This window comes from Oncorhynchus mykiss, chromosome 31, assembly GCF_013265735.2.
Source record: "Oncorhynchus mykiss isolate Arlee chromosome 31, USDA_OmykA_1.1, whole genome shotgun sequence".
In the NCBI taxonomy this organism is placed as follows: Eukaryota; Metazoa; Chordata; class Actinopteri; order Salmoniformes; family Salmonidae; genus Oncorhynchus; species Oncorhynchus mykiss.
This window is the reverse complement of record NC_050571.1, coordinates 26573956-26587349: the sequence shown is the minus strand read 5'-3', so window position 1 is coordinate 26587349 and position 13394 is coordinate 26573956.

Here is a 13394-nt window from a genome sequence, read left to right as displayed (position 1 = left end):
GTAGAGAGGAATCGGACTGAAAGAGGTGGGAAATGTGTTGGAGAGAAGGATGAGGATGGGGAGAGGCAGTAGCAGGGAGCCAGAGAGAGGGAGGGTGTGGGGGAGGGGAAGAGATGTGTTGTAGCTGGCCTCATCCACCGTTCATGCGCAGCAACACTGCGTTAGTGATGCACGGCAGCCATTTTGCACCACAAGCTGCAGTGTTTGCAGAGAAATAGGCTCCTCATCACCTCTAAGGTAGAAAGGGATGGATAAACAACTATAAATAATTTAGATGAGGCAGGGCTCGATACAGGGAAAGATAGAAACAGGGAAAGATAGATGCAGGGAAAGATAGATGCAGGGAAAGATAGATGCAGGGAAAAATAGATGCAGGGAAAAGTAGAGGGAGGGAGAAAGAAAATGACAGTATATGACATCCAGCTTAAAATATAAGAGCAAACTGTTTTTGTGCTGAAAGGAGAGAGAGAGTGATAAAGATACAGAGAGAGAACGTTTAGTAGACTACTGTGTTGAAAGGAGAGAGACAGAGGGATATATTGAGTAAACTACTGTGTTGAAAGGAGAGAGACAGAGACAGAGGAGTAAACGACTGTGCTGAAAGGAGAGTGAGAGACAGAGGGACAGATGAGTAAACTACTGTGTTGAAAGGAGAGAGACAGAGAGACATATGAGTAAACTACTGTGTTGAAAGGAGAGAGACAGAGACAGAGGAGAAAACTACTGTGCTGAAAGGAGAGTGCGAGACAGAGGGACAGATGAGTAAACGACTGTGTTGAAAGGAGAGAGACAGAGGGACAGATGAGTAAACTACTGTGTTGAAAGGAGAGTGAGAGACAGATGAGTAAACTGTGCTAGATTCCTCTATATGATGCTAGTATAGTGACATGTTGTTTGTATCACTGAGGAGAGCTCCTCGATCCCTCTTTCTCCTCCCTCACCACAGACATCATAAAGGGGTCATTAGAGCTCCATGGCCCACAGGCTTCCATGTGTACTGGGTAACACACACACAGGGAGGAAATTCCCTCCATATGTCTCTCACATGCAGCCCATAATACTAATCCCACACACCAGGCCACTGCCACACACAGCAAGTCACCAGGCCAACCGATTGGAAACACTCTTTTCATGGCACTTCGATACCGAAGGGACTTTTTCGTAGCAGGTTAGGAGAATTAACATAGCAGGTTAGGAGACTGAGGTTAAGATTAGGAAAGGGGTTAGGGATAGCGAAAATGCTCTCCTAACATGCCATGAAAATCACTTTGTATCGAAGTGGCGTGAAAAGAGTGTGTCCCGTCAACTGATAGGTATCCTCATAAAATAGGTGATGGTCACTCTTTTTCACAACGTGGTGATCCTATTGTATGTCAATGTTGTTAAATTCTTAGTAAGGTGGTCATGATGCTGGCTTTATGGTGTGGGGGGACATAGTATCTAATGCTAGAGGTGGTGTAGTTTCAGTCGGTGTCTGTAGATGGAGAGTGGCCCTGGCATAGACAACAGGCTGTCTGTTTGTGTACATACTGCACAGGCATTTTGTATGTGTTTGTGTTGAATGTTTATGTGTAGATGAGTAGCACATGCCTCATAAACATCTGACATGACACAAAAACGCTTGAGGTTTTATGGAGGAAACCTCTGTCCCTTTGGAAACAGTCTATCATCATTATCACCCCACATCTGTGTCCGTTTTACCCATTTTAAACCACTTTTTAACCACTAAACCCTGGTTCTCAGGCTTGTCAGCGAGGAAGGCTTTTACTATGGACCATAAACCCTTGAACTTACTGTGTCTCTGTGGGGGTCAGACCCCACCGACCCATACACCCCTCGGTCTAGCCCTGAATGGTCCAGTCCAGTGCATAGATGTGGATGGTGTGTGGGTGACCCTTGGATATGACTTCTCGCTTCTGGTTCAGATCCCCACTTGGATGACCTTTGAACTGTAGAACAGTGGTTTGCTGACATATGTCAAGGCTGTAGTCCTCTGGAGCAGAATTTAGCAGTCCCCTGCCTTGTCAGCCATTTTGGATGCCACCCTGAGCCGAGGCCCTGTAGTTTCTAGACCTTGTGACTGTCCACATTGATATGGGAAGAAACTGCTTTCCCACAGCTGTTGTTAATACTGTACTTCCTTCCTCACTGGCCCAGTCATCTGGTGAGCAGCTGTTTCTCTACAGTGTGTTGCTCTGTCTGAAGATTAACATTGGACTTTGAGCAGTATTTGAGCATGGTTGCTGTGTATGGTGATCAGGATGCATTGAGCCGTGTGTGTGCTGTGCATGCGTATGTCCGTGTGTGCGTGCTTGCTTCTTATCTAGCCTTCTGAAAAGTGGGGTTAGAAGTTCTGATTCTCACATATATGATTCCTCTGCTCGCCCTGCCCCATTAAGATCCTTGATTAGATATCAGGGATGTCTGGATAATTTGTTAGTGACTTTATCCTCTCTCTCACACTCCTGCACACTCAAATATTCTGCTAAGGGGAGTTGAGACCACACTCACAGTTTGTCAGCTCTATCCATAAGTCTGTGTTGTGACTGTGTGTGATCTGATGTAAGTACAGAGAAGCGGGAACATGTCATGTATGTTTTCTTTAATCATCCTTCCTTGTGGAATCACTCCAACAGTATGCTGTCATCTCAGTTCATGGTTTTGAGGAGGGAGGCAACTCTGCTTCTACTGACATGTACCCCTGAATCGTATCATCGTTACCCTCAGTCTGTTTCAGTCATGACAGTAAACCCTCAGGCTCTCAGCTGTGGTGATCTGATGTTCTGTTTTCTCTGGCCTGGTAGTAAGAATGTCCTGTTTCCCTGCAGTGTCCTACAGCCCTTCAATCCTACAGGCCAAGGGGCACAGTCCCAGGCTGTCTCAATAGTCTACAGCCAAAGGTTCCTTTGCTTCTCTACATTCAATGGACAATAATTGGAATGAAAATGGGGACATGTTGTGTACGTGCATTCAGTGTGCAGGCCTGAAGAGGCCTGAAGAGAAGAGAGGCAGTTTTGTCTCTGATGATGAGGCAGATGTCCTCTGAACACTGAGTCTCAGGTGCTCAAAGCAGTCATTGGCGTTATGAGTATTCACCTGGCCTGGCCTGGCCTGGCCCTTTGAGCAATGTGCAGGGAACTGGGCACATACAGTGCCTTGCGAAAGTATTCGGCCCCCTTGAACTTTGCGACCTTTTGCCACATTTCAGGCTTCAAACATAAAGATATAAAACTGTATTTTTTTGTGAAGAATCAACAACAAGTGGGACACAATCATGAAGTGGAACAACATTTATTGGATATTTCAAACTTTTTTAACAAATCAAAAACTGAAAAATTGGGCGTGCAAAATTATTCAGCCCCCTTAAGTTAATACTTTGTAGCGCCACCTTTTGCTGCGATTACAGCTGTAAGTCGCTTGGGGTATGTCTCTATCAGTTTTGCACATCGAGAGACTGACATTTTTTCCCATTCCTCCTTGCAAAACAGCTCGAGCTCAGTGAGGTTGGATGGAGAGCATTTGTGAACAGCAGTTTTCAGTTCTTTCCACAGATTCTCGATTGGATTCAGGTCTGGACTTTGACTTGGCCATTCTAACACCTGGATATGTTTATTTTTGAACCATTCCATTGTAGATTTTGCTTTATGTTTTGGATCATTGTCTTGTTGGAAGACAAATCTCCGTCCCAGTCTCAGGTCTTTTGCAGACTCCATCAGGTTTTCTTCCAGAATGGTCCTGTATTTGGCTCCATCCATCTTCCCATCAATTTTAACCATCTTCCCTGTCCCTGCTGAAGAAAAGCAGGCCCAAACCATGATGCTACCACCACCATGTTTGACAGTGGGCATGGTGTGTTCAGCTGTGTTGCTTTTACGCCAAACATAACGTTTTGCATTGTTGCCAAAAAGTTCCATTTTGGTTTCATCTGACCAGAGCACCTTCTTCCACATGTTTGGTGTGTCTCCCAGGTGGCTTGTGGCAAACTTTAAACGACACTTTTTATGGATATCTTTAAGAAATGGCTTTCTTCTTGCCACTCTTCCATAAAGGCCAGATTTGTGCAATATACGACTGATTGTTGTCCTATGGACAGAGTCTCCCACCTCAGCTGTAGATCTCTGCAGTTCATCCAGAGTGATCATGGGCCTCTTGGCTGCATCTCTGATCAGTCTTCTCCTTGTATGAGCTGAAAGTTTAGAGGGACGGCCAGGTCTTGGTAGATTTGCAGTGGTCTGATACTCCTTCCATTTCAATATTATCGCTTGCACAGTGCTCCTTGGGATGTTTAAAGCTTGGGAAATCTTTTTGTATCCAAATCCGGCTTTAAACTTCTTCACAACAGTATCTTGGACCTGCCTGGTGTGTTCCTTGTTCTTCATGATGCTCTCTGCGCCTCTGAGACTATCACAGTGCAGGTGCATTTATACGGAGACTTGATTACACACAGGTGGATTGGATTTATCATCATTAGTCATTTAGGTCAACATTGGATCATTCAGAGATCCTCACTGAACTTCTGGAGAGAGTTTGCTGCACTGAAAGTAAAGGGGCTGAATAATTTTGCACGCCCAATTTTTCAGTTTTTGATTTGTTAAAAAAGTTTGAAATATCCAATAAATGTCGTTCCATTTCATGATTGTGTCCCACTTGTTGTTGATTCTTCACAAAAAAATACAGTTTTATATCTTTATGTTTGAAGCCTGAAATGTGGCAAAAGGTCGCAAAGTTCAAGGGGGCCGAATACTTTCGCAAGGCACTGTACATACACACACACACACCACACACACACACACACACACACACATACGCATACGCATACGCATACATACATACATACATACATACATACATACATACATACACACACACACACACACACACACACACACACACACACACACACACACACACATACATACATACATACATACATACATACATACATACACACACACACACACACATACATACATACATACATACATACATACATACATGTACAAAACATGATGAACACCTACTCCATCCATGACATAGACTGACCAGGTGAAAGTTCTGATCCCTTATTGATCATAACTTTTGATCATCTGTTTAATCCACTTCAATCAGTGTAGATGAAGGGGAGGGGACGGGTTAAAGAAGGATTTTTAAGCCTTGAGGCAATTGAGACATGGATTGTGTATGTGTGCCATTCACAGTGTGAAAGGGCAAGACAACATTTTTAAGTGTATTTGAACAGGGTTTGAGTGTGTCAAGAACTGCAGCGCTTCTGGGTTTTTCACGCTCAACAGTTTTCCGTGTGTATCAAGAATGGTCCACCACCCAAAGGACATCCAGACAACTTGACACAACTGTGGGAAGCATTGGAGTCAACATGGGCCAGCATCCCTGTGGAACGCTTTCGACACCTTGTAGAGTCCATGACCTGATGAGTTGAGTCTGTTCTGAGGGCAAATGGGGGCGCAACTCAAGATTAGGTGTTCTTAATGTTTTGTACACTCAGTGTATATGAAGGACCACATTCACCTGTTATATTACTCTTAGGTCCAGGTGCTCTTGTATGCTCCAGATTGAGTTGTGTGTTTCTATTGTGTGTTATTTGTGTTACTGTTCCAGTAGTGATGCCCAGTGATTCTGGGCTCGCTGCTCCTCTGGAAAGGATCATACCAGGGACTACACAGGCCAGTGTAACAGTAAGGCTCAGCCAGAATTGTATTGCACGTCACATACTGTTACACGCCGTCTGAGTCACAGACATTCACATGATACACACTCCGCGACGCACACACACACACTAGGTGATAGTCCTGAGGTCAGGGCATGTGGGTGGTGGTGTGTGACGATGTTCTGATCTGTCAGGCTGGATAGACTCACTGCAGCCATTTTGTGCCCTGACACAAGCCCTGACACAACACTAGCAGGAAGAAAGCGTTAGTATGCACTAAATGGCTACTGCAATGTAGTCAGTATGATTAGTAATGTGATCACAATCACAATGATGGTTATTGTTAATAGTCTCAATGTCATTATTGTCATGATCATTACCAGTGATGATGTCCGTGGATAAAAGTAGTGGTGACAGCGATAATCATTTTGGGGATGGTTCAACATGTATGTTTGTGGCAAAGGCCTTTTGGTTAGCTGTTTCCTCTGTAAGGCATTCTGGATTTGTTGGTCCTCTCCTTTTTCTTCCTGATCTCGTTGATTCTCTGCTTCTCTCCCCTCCCCCCTCTCCAGCTGCACCGTTCTGATTCAGTGAGTGTGAGAGAGCTGGAGGGGGAAGAGGGAGAGCGAGATCTCCTCTGCTCGTTCCAAAACATTTTGTACTGTGTGCATAAAACCATGGACGCATTTGGGCGTCCAAAGTCACACCTGTGTTGTGTTTATCAGAGGAGCTCTTTCTCCCTCTGGTCTCTTGATGTAACTGGTCAGTAGGTTATTGCTGCTGTCCACAAGCCTGTACATTCTTAACTTAGATACACTACTAATTGTATTGGTGCCTTGGTAAGTGATGAATGATTAGAAGAGAGGACTACAGTGTATGAGGAACCTTTTAGACACCCTATCACCCTTCCTTTCTCTCTTCTCTTCTCCCCTCCATTCTGTTTTCTACATACTTCTGTTTTTTCCACTCTCAGGAAGAGAGGTGGGATGTGTTGCCGTAGCAACAAGCTGACTCACTGTCAGGACTGTACCATTGTGGTGCGGTACACAGGGGGGAAATCAGCAGATGCAGTGTCTGCTGTCTGATGGGATACAGGCAGCTGTGGGCTTTAAAGAGGGCAGACGCACCCCTGTTTAGGACACAGGTGCAGTGTCCTTGGGCTCAGAGTTGGATTGGTGGGAGAGAGGGTGTATGAGAGGGTGGAGTGGGGGTATGTTGAAGGCTCTACCTCTCTGTTTCCAGAAGATGGACGCTGCCCTGAATACCTTTCACGGTTTCACCTCCCTGTTGCTCTGACTGGGAGTGTGAAAACGCTGTCTAAACTAAACCCTCAAGGCTCTGTAGATGTTGTTTCCTTTGATCACAGGCTATACAATGATTTTCTATTGACTGGTACATGTGCATTCTTGTGTGTGTATCATAGTGGTTATCAATGTGTAACACACAGTACCACAAGCTCTGTTCCTCTATCAGACGCACAGCGGGAAAGCATGTAATTAATAAAGAATACATCCTCCCTGGGCATCTCCTCGAGTGCACCTGCTGTTCCTGTGTTCCTCTGCAGCATGGCAACGTCCTGTACTGCAGCATAGTGAAATGGCAGCCTATTCCCAATATAGTGCACTACTTTGGACCAGGTTCCCATAGAACTCTGGTCAAAGTAGTGCACTACATAGGGAATAGGGAGCCATATTGGACACACCCTCAGTCCTCCTTAAATGGGGCTATCAGCGTTCTGGCTGGGACATGCAGATGATGATCAACTCCACCGCTCACACTCCTGTTTTAGAGAGGCTGGGTCAATAAGGGTGTTGTATTTCTCTTTCATTAAGTCTTGTCTTCTGTATCCACCCTCTCTATTCAATCACATTTATCGTCATGGGAAACATATGTTTACATTGCCAAAGCAAGTGAACTAGATACATCAACAAAAAAACTAAAGTGAAATAAACAATAACAATGAACAGTAAACATTACACTCACAGAAGTTCCAAAAGAATAAAGACATTTCAAATATATTATGTCTATATACAGTGTTGTAATGATGTGCAAATAGTTCAAGTACAAAAGGGGAAAATAAATAAGCATACATATGGGTTGTATTTACAATGGTGTTTGTTCTTCACTGGTTGCCCTTTTCTTGTGACAACAGGTCACAAATGTTGCTGCTGTGATGGCACACTGTTGTATTTCACCCAATAGATACGGGAGTTTATCAAAATTGGATTTGTTTTCAAATTCTTTGTGGGTCTGTGTAATCTGAGGGAAATATGTGTCTCTAATATGGTCATACATTTGGCAGGAGGTTAGGAAGTGCAGCTCAGTTTCCACCTCATTTTGTAGCCTTTCTCCTCTTGAGAGCCAATAGCAAGGCTATGCTCACTGAGTCTGGACATAGTCAAAGTTTTCCTTAATTTTGGGTCAGTCACAGTGGTCAGGTATTCTACCACTGTGTACTCTCTGTTTAGGGCCAAATAGCATTCTAGTTTGCTAATTGTTAATTCTTTCCAATGTGTAGAGTAATTATATTTTTGTTTTCTCATTAAACTAATTGTCTAATTGTGTTGCTCTCCTGGGGCTCTGTGGGGTCCGTTTGTGTTTGTGAACAGAGCCCCAGGACCAGCTTGCTTAGGGGACTCTTCTCCAGGTTCATCTCTCAGTAGGTCATGACTTTGTTATGGAAGGTTTGGGAATCGCTTCCTTTTAGGTGGTTGTAGAATTTTACATCTCTTTTCTGGATTTTGATCATAGCGAATATCGGCCTAATTCTGCTCTGAATGTATTATTTGGTGTTTTACATTGTACACGGAGGATATTCATGCAGTCTCTCAATTTGATGTTTGTCCTATTTAGTGAATTCTTGGTTGGTGAGCGGACCCCAGACCTCACAAACATAAAGGGCAATGGGTTCTATAACTGATTCAAGTATTTTTAGCAGGATCCTAATTGGTATGTGGAATTTTATGTTCCTTTTGATGGCATAGAAGACCCTTCTTGCCTTGTCTCTCAGCTCATTTACAGCTTTGTGGAACTTACCTGTGGTGCTGATGTTTAGGCCGAGGTATGTATCATTTTTTGTGTGCTTTAGGGCAACGGTGTCTAGATGGAATTTGTATTTGTGGTCCTGGTGACTGGACCTTTTTTGGAACACCATTATGTTTGTCTTACTGAGATTTACTGTCAGGGCTCAGGTCTGACAGAATCTGTGCAGAAGATCTAGGTGCTGCTGTAGGCCCTCCTTGGTTGGGGACAAAAGCACCAGATCATCAGTAGACATTTCACTTCAGATTATTGTGAGGATCTGTTCTCGCACTCTCTCTCTCTCTCTCTCTCTCTCTCTCTCTCTCTCTGTCTGTCTCTGTCTGTCTCTCTGTCTCTGTCTCTCTCTCTCTGTCTCTCTCTCTGTGTGAACAAAGAAGCACACCTCACATATAGCAGACACATTCATTATTTGTATTGTTTTGATATTAGCCCACCTTTCTTTGACGCACACAAACAGTTCACATAGCAGATCAGCTCTGGGAACATCATCATTTGGCCAAATGTCACAGGTATCACAATGCATATCATCCCTGTCACCCAGTCTGGAGTCCGTCAAGGTGTAAAGGTGAACGGTAAGTATCAGGGATGTGTCTGTCCCAAGACGTGTGCTAACCCACGTCTCTTTTGTCTCTCTGTTCTTCTCTTCCATGTCTCTCCTTTGCTGCTGTTGCGGACATGTCTTCTGTTGCTCCCCTGGCTCTCCAAATAAGGTAAGAAATACTTTAAGTTAGAGGGACTCCACCATCCCAACTCACATACAGTGCACACCTCCATGACCTTACTGACTGAAATGACCTCATAAACAGGACAAAGTAAGACAACGAAGCACCTTTATGATCCGCATATACAGTGGCAACCAGCACTGAGTGTCATTCCACCAATAGCTGGGAAGATGTACTGTATATCATTTGCATATAATAAACTATACATTGACATGTAATTCACAGTTCCAAGCAAAGGACAGGGGCTGAATATAAGGCTGGAGCCCTTCATTATATGGGTGGATGTTGTGTGGATACCAGATTCTATATGTTGTCACTTCCGTTTGAAAGCGTTGCAATGTAGAGACGGTCTATAAGGACATATAGATGACTAAATCTCTATAGTGACTCCGTGTAGGCACGTCAGAACGAATCTGACAACGATCAGAGTATGATGGAAGTTCAAACACGATATATATCCTACGTCACTAAATGTTTTTATACGTAAGTATGTTGTGGCGTAGGTAGCCTACAATAACTGCTTTCGGCACCTGATTTGGCAGTGCGTTAAAAATAATAGGTTTATAAAACAAAATGATTTGCTCGATCAAAATTGTTATTGGAAACATGTGGATTGTTTATTAAGGCAGAACGTTTTTCTGTTTGAATCGAGAGAGAAGAGGAGGTTAGCAAGGGTATGTTGTGGTTGTGTTTTCGAAAGTCTTTGTTTGGGAAGGACTCTGTCTGTGCAGCAGCCACCACGCGGTCCGCCACATTTCAGCAGCAGCGCGAGCTGGCCGCTTGTGTGGGGCTGTCCACCCGTGTGGTGCTGAAACTCGCTTCAGAGCTCAGTGGAAGCGCGTTCCCCCTCCCTCTCTCGCTCTCCCTACCAACCTTCGTCGTTCTGTCAGACTCGGATTATCTAATAGCAAAACTGATATATTGTGTTCATATTTAGATACATTCGTTGCACAATTGTGATATGATGTAAGCTACGGCTTGTGATTTGTATAATAATATAGCGTTTACTTTCACTGGAGGTTTTGCTTTTTTTTCATTGCGGATATAAATAATTCCGTCAGATGCCAGTGTTGCTAGGCAGACCTCGAGGGATGACGAAATCGCGCAACCCTTTAATCTCCTAGACCCGATTCGTGGTCGACCAAAAAAAAGTCTCGATAGAATATGTCCAAATCACAAATATTAGGGCGGTCTATTCAGCTCTCAGGTAATTAGTTAATGTCATGGAAATAGGCCAGTGAAGTGTGTGTGTGGGGGAGAGCGATCTCCGCTCCCCCTCTCTTTTCATTTGCTCTTCAGACCTCATGCAGATATTTTTAAGACGGCTTGTGGGATGTATTTATATTCGGACCCACGTGGGTTGCTCTTATGACGTGCTCAGGCTGTGCTGCGCCTGCTTTCTGTTACCACAGGACGGCAACGGAGAGCCTTTGTCTCCCACACAGACATCAGGAAGCATCTAGCCCGAGCCCGTATGATACCTAGAGTTTTAGAACCACCGCTTTACAACCTATAATACCTCTTTTAACTCTGCAATGATTTACAGTATAGCTGTGCACATACTAGTATTCCATCTGTAATTAATTTATAACAATTTAATAAGAACATTTAGTTCCTTCACCAGCTGATAATGATAATAGATGTTTTTTTAAATTCTCATGTTGAATTGCTATGGTGCTTCATCGGTTTCCCAGGTAATGACATGTTCACTGTAGCTATAAATGACAGCTAAATCCTGTTGTTTAACTCATTAGATGCTGTGCACCAATAGCGTGCAGGACTGTACAAAGATATCTACAAAAAGCTTCCCCATCACTGTAGAATATGAGACACTTTGGATTACTGATTGATTATTACCACTCCTGCGAGAGGCCGAATGTTGGATGGAATCATATAAAGGTGTTGATGTGTTGTGGGACCATGTGGAATAGACTGGGTGTGTGGCAGGTGCTGCTACGGTGTCATCATGTCTTTCTCTTGTTGGTTACAATAGATGGACAGACTCGCTACATCATCCCGGAGGAACTGAAATAGGGCTCTGTGGTAGGAAATCTAGCCAAAGATCTGGGGTTGGGACTATCTGAGATTTACCATCGTAAATTACGGATAACCTCGGAGGCTGGTAAGCAGGATTTCAGAGTGGATTTGGAGAGCTGGTCGTCAGTGAGAGGATAGACAGAGAGGGTATGTGTGGACAAAGAGTTTCGTGTCTATTGCCTTTGGAGATAGTGATATAAAGGAATTTGCAGCTGCACTGAGTCGAGATTCAAATGCAGGGGGATATTAATGACAATTCTCCCTGTTTTCTTACGAAAAAGGGGGGGCTGAAGATTGTAGTCAGCAAACCCAGGCTCACGATTTCCACTCGAAAGTGCACTGGATTCTGATGGAGCTGCAAAAACAATACCCTCTTACTGCATTAACATTAACGAACAAAAACCACTGTGATGGGACAACATTCAGGAACCTCTGAGACTAGTATTAGGGTGCTTGATATTAACGATAACGCACCACTGTTTGAGAGACAGCATTATGAGGCTAGTGTTAACGAAAATGTTGCTCACGTCACTGTGATTTTACCCGTAAAAGCGACAGATCCAGATGAAGAACGTGGGGATATCGAGCAGGTCTTTTGTCGATCAAACGCCAGACTCAGTGGCAACATGATTTGAAATGTACCATTTATCTGGGGGTAATTATAGTAAAAACGGAACTAGATTATGAAAAAACGTATTCACATGTATTTGACGTTATTGCTAAAAACAAAGGCAACCCAGAGATGGATGGGCATTGTGGTGTTGAACTTAAAATAACTGACGTCAATGGCAACATCCCAGAGATCATTATGACGTCTCTAAGTACTACTGTTCCGGAGGATTCGCCTATCGGGAATGGGATAGCTTTGCCAAGCGCTAAAGACCCCGATTCAGGAGACGATGGGAAGGTGAGGTTGAGCGTGTCCCCAACGTCTCCATTCAAATTGAACCCGTCCGTATCCAAGCATTATGCACCGGTAACTAACGCACCTCTTGACAGTGAGCGTCACTCCCAGTATAGAGATCAGTGCTAGTGATTCAGGAGAAACCCCTCTATACAGCAAGAAAACTATCACTGTTGATGTGTTAGATGTGAAAGACAATCTACCGCTATTCTCTCAGCCTTCCTAACCAGTGTATGTAAAAGACAATTACACACCGGGGAAAATATTATTTTCAACCTCCGTTACTGATCCAGACCTGGGGGATTGTGTCAAGATCTCCTACTCCGTCCTAGACTCCAAAGTGCAGGGCGTGTTTGTGTCCTCCTGTGTGACACAGACATCTGCAGATCCAGCTCTACACTGACGGGCCCATTAAGTACGTAGAGGTCCTGGGAGGGGACATGTCTCAGAGTCTCTCCCATGTCAGAGTTCAGTGATTTCACCTTCGTTAAGCCCAGCAGCAACACTGTTTTGTTTCAACATTGCACAAATCAATGCTTGTTATTTTAGGTTCAGAACAAAGCTCGGTTGATAAATAATGGATAACTTGGTCACCGAATTTAGAGATATTTTGATATCTTTTTTCTGCCACTCAATTATTATTTTATGTAAACTATAAGAGATCTAGTCAAATATATTTTCTTCAAAGCAAGAGGCTCTATTGGAATGCCAATGTGTTGGTATCTGTGCGCAAAGTCACACGATATTTCCGACGCCGCTTCACACATTTATGAATTCTTAAATATAACCTACCTCTGGACTCTCCATAATATTTTTCACATCAATATAGACAATGTATTATTGTTCAATGGAAAATACAGTCCTTCACTCTCTCGCGCGCTCTCTCTCTCTCTCTCTGTGTGTGTTGCTCTGTCAGAGCGCTTGGACAGCTCCTGGATGCTGCTCTGGCTTTAAAAATGCTGTTATTTTGGCCTCTCATTGGGTGTTAGAGATGCACGCTGTGCACCAATAGCGTGCAGAACTG